General features: G+C 41.6%; 1 long non-coding RNA gene across 1 annotated transcript; it reads left to right on the top strand.

Annotated features, from left to right (window-relative positions):
- The first annotated feature begins 1152 nt into the window (after positions 1-1152).
- LOC144030639 (uncharacterized) lies at positions 1153-2734 on the top strand. The gene is made up of 3 exons (XR_013287309.1): positions 1153-1436; positions 1850-2080; positions 2352-2734. It is a non-coding gene; the product is annotated as an uncharacterized LOC144030639 (long non-coding RNA).
- The last annotated feature ends 1720 nt before the right edge of the window (positions 2735-4454 follow it).

The following is a 4454-nucleotide window of genomic DNA, read 5'->3' as shown; positions in this document are numbered from 1 at the left end:
GGATCAAAAAAATGTTGATGTCCTTATTGCCACGTTTGGGCGGTGTCGGAGGCAGGACCCAAATGTAGGGGGAAACAAAAACAGGGCAAGGCAGGGATGCAAGTAAAACGGTGATTTAATTCAGAAAAAAGGTAAACAAAGTACCGTATTTTCACGACTATAAGGCGCACCTAAACGCCTTCAATGTTTTCAAAAGCTGACCGTGCACCTTGTAATCTAGTGCGCCTTATATATGGATCAATATTGAGCCGCAACAGGTCTCGCTGTCAAGACGCTATTCGGTGCCCCGTACGATCGGTGACGCACATGCGCAGAAGATCCTGCCATCTTGGATCGCTGGCTAATACCAATACTTCACCTCAGAGAAAATAATAAAACAGCTGTTTATTCATTTTGGGAGTGAATGGAGTTGTCGGAAAGCTGGTTTGTAATATATTAATAAAGTTTGACTGACCTGACTGTTTTGTTGACATTCCCTTTAGCGCAGCAGCATCTAATGGATGCATAATGTAACCCCAGCCTATACTGTAGCACCTTATATATGGAAAAAGTTTTAAAATATGTCATTCATTGAAGGTGCGCCTTATAATGCGGTGCGCCTTATATATGGAAAACGTTTTAAAATGTCATTCATTGAAGGTGCGCCTTATAGTGCGGAAAATACGGTACTATGGCAAATTAAAAATTAACAAGGTCAAACTATAGCAACAAAAACACAGGGGCAACAAGGCATGGCATGGACAACATGGGATGACTAGACAGCAACAATGACTCAACAAGAACTGAAACAAAGCAGGGCAACTAAATACACATGGTAACGAGATAACAACAGACACCTGGGCAAGATACAAGAGGCTTGGGGAGCTGATTGGTCAACACACTGGGAAGGGAAGACACACTCAGGTGGACGTGGTTAGACATAACGAGACAAGGGAAGCGACAAGGAATACATGACAAATAACCAAAAACACCAAAGGAAAACAAAATCCCACCCCCACAGAACCAAAACATGACACTCATAACATTAAATGTAGAAAGAATTAACACATAACAGATGCTCTTTAAATTTGGCAGGAAGAAAATGTTGATAAGAATGCCTTTTTCATTATGCAATTAATCGTGATTAATCTGATATATAGGTCGCTTGCACATGTCGTCACTTCCGCCTCGGATTTCTCGTAGTCGCCATGCTGGGTGGCCTCCATTTACGTAGCGATTCGGTCTAACACGTATCTATCACGTTTGTTGTCTGCGTTTAAAATGGTACATTGTTGCTGCATCGTTGGCTGTTCGAACAAAGCCAAGGGGGAAAATGGTCGGTCTTTTTTCCGAATTCCGAAAATAATTAGGAACCAGGGCCTGGAGACAGAGGAGTGCGGACTCCGGAGGGAAGTCGTTACTTTGGGCTCGTGTGTGCAGCGATCACTTTGTGAGCGGTAAGCTTGTTTACCTTTATTTAATGCATGAGGATTAATAACGTTTCGACCGCCCATATATGGGCAAGTTGCTTATGTTTTGGATTCATGAGCAAGCAAGTTCGGTAGTACAAGCTGGCTAGCGGACGTTAGCCGAAAGCTAACATCGAACATTTTCACCCAAGTGGTGCCAGTGCAAAGTGTTTACTGCTGAAATTGGATTGATTAGTCTTGGGCTTTTAATGCCGATAACATGTTTTTTGGTGGCAAAATGTAAACTTGGAAAAAAAAGATTTAGAAGGGGGTGATGCAAGAAAACAGACCCCCGGTAGCCTACACATCATGCTAAAGAACTTATTCACGGCCACCCTACTGCGGTAAAATAACCAGTCTTTCCATATTTTATTTGTTTATATATTTGTTTATTTTAACAGGTCGCCCTGCACCCGTTTTTCTGTCCAATCATCCCGACTGGGCTCCAACATTAAAGTTGGGTCCCAAGTTACAACATCTATGTCTCAGCCCAGTCGGTGCCAAGATATGAACGTGCACAGGAGAGACAAGCAAAGAAAAGACGACTCGAAGTGGCAGAGATTGTTGCAGTTATGCAGCCAGATGGCTCCAGTAACCTGTACCCTCAAGTACTGCTGACATCATTGACTCTGGTATGCCACTCAGAATTCATTACATGATATATTGTATGCATGAGTGAATGTATGTGTTTGTTTGTGTGTGTACACGCACTTTATATTTTAGAGACATTTGGAAGTGTTTATAGAAATAAGTATTTGCCTGTAGCAATGTTCATATATTAAAAAATGCAACAAAATGTGTACATTTCTTTTACACTGACAAAAAAACTATACTACTTTACTATATTAAACCTATTACTGGTACCGGATTTTTTTGTGATTTTTTATTTATTTTTTTCTTTAGGGATCTCATGCCACACCGACTTGATTGCCAATGACATGATGGAAACGAAGGCGAGCATCAAAGCATTGGAGGAGGACAACATGCGACTGTTTGTTTGGCGCTAATAAAGGCAGCGATTATACAAATTCTATTGTTGGGTTTGTTTACAAAGCTATACATAATACAAATGACAGGATTTGACTCAATGTGCAATATGGTCCCTCTTAAAGTAATGGCATAAATCTCTATTATTTCTAAAAGCACAAAAAATGAAGTGAATAATGATTAGATGTAGTAATTTCAGGGATAAAATTGAACTGTTAATTAATGTAGTTTATTTTAGCACAGGTGCCTACCATCCTGAGATGACGGTATGATGTAATGTTGATGGGGTACGCAATGACTTTCATTATACTATGTACAGAGGAAAAAGTTGCTCTCTTTTAAATTTGTTTAATGTAAGACAAGTACCAGTACGGTGTTACAGTTTTCCCAATAATCCTTGTTTCACACTTGTCACAAAACCACTGTCCTTTTGGCAGTCTAGATTGGCACACTTCAAGTGATATCATTTGATTTTACAATCTGCTGCAGCACAAAAAACTACTTTATTCCGCATCTTTGAAGTACATGAGCAAGTGGTAGGTGACAGCGGCTGAGCAGGAACACTGGAAGTCCACTGCTGATCTAGTAAATGCTCTCCCGAGCAGTTCAGGTAAGGAGGGGATTTTGGGGAAAAAAAACTCTGGCTTTTCCAGCTGGCCAAAACGAGCGATCTGGGTGGACTCGCTCAAATCACACTTTGTCCACACCACAAAGTCGCAGAAGTCCCGTCCAGTTAAACTCATCTGTGCCTGAATCTGAAAATATTACAAACATTGTAATGAAAATATGAAACATAGAATTAAATAAGAAACTACAAAAAGTAAAGCCATACATACCTGGTAATAATATTGGTGTTGTCGTGACAAGTGATGGGAATTGTTGCCATCTGGCACCAGACAGAAATTGGGTGTTGTGACAGCCTCCTTAACCGTGAGATCATAAGAAAAGCTGTCAGTATGCTCAGTAGTTACCATGAACACGTTTTATTGTACTGGAAACTGAAACTAAAAATACGTCCTCTGAGAGTGGTTAACCTTAACCATTTAGAATAAGTTGATTAAGTAACATGTAACTAGTGAAAGGGTAGCATTAAATTTAATTAAGCCACGGGGAGGCTGTGCAGTTACTTTTTATTCTTATACGCTCTGCCATATTTGCCTGTTATAAAATGATTAGAAAAACCACATCAGGTAAACCCAGCTGTGCATGTAAACACAATGATAACAGGAAGCCTGAGAACAAATCAACATTTTTGTGTGCAGAATTACCAACACCATGTGGTTTACTTACGTGCAACAGCAACCGTTTCTTCTGATGCGATGTTAAAGTTTACACTCTGTATCCACCCGCTTACAAAATAATTGTAAGCCTCCAGGGATTTGTTGGCGTGTTATGGAGCATGTTGTCAACACGAGGTAGGGAAAGATGTCCAGAGATGTCACATTTGGCCAGCAAGCTTTCTCCGTCAAAAAAAAAAATCACCCTTGGTCAGGACGTAATTAGGATCAATCCCACCACTCAGAGACACCTTCTGCCTGTATCGTTGTTTTTGATCTTCCGCTAAATCGTGAAAATACTGCGAAAATTACATCAGGTTGATAAGCTCTACCGTGTAACTCGCGAGTGTACCTTGTGAACCGGCGGACACCCAATATGGTGCCCGAAGGAAAAACTCCCATGATGCATTACGATGTGCAAGCGACCTATATCCATCCATCTATCTGTTTTCTTGACCGTTTATTCCTCACAAGGGTCGCAGGGAGTACTGGAGCCTATCTCAGTTGGCTTTGGGCAGTACGCGGGGGACACCCTGAACTGGTTGCCAACCAATTTAAGGGCACACAGAGACGAACACACACTCACACACACAAGCACATCTAGGGACAATTCAGAGCGCCCAATTAACCTGCCATGCGTGTCTTTGGAATGTGGGAGGAGACCAGAGTACCCGGAGGAGACCCACGCAGGTACGGGTCGAACATGCAAACGCCACCCAGGAAGGCCGAAGCCTGGACTCGA

Source organism: Festucalex cinctus, chromosome 11 (assembly GCF_051991245.1).
Source record: "Festucalex cinctus isolate MCC-2025b chromosome 11, RoL_Fcin_1.0, whole genome shotgun sequence".
Lineage (NCBI taxonomy): Eukaryota > Metazoa > Chordata > Actinopteri > Syngnathiformes > Syngnathidae > Festucalex > Festucalex cinctus.
This window is presented reverse-complemented; position numbering and strand designations above follow the sequence as displayed.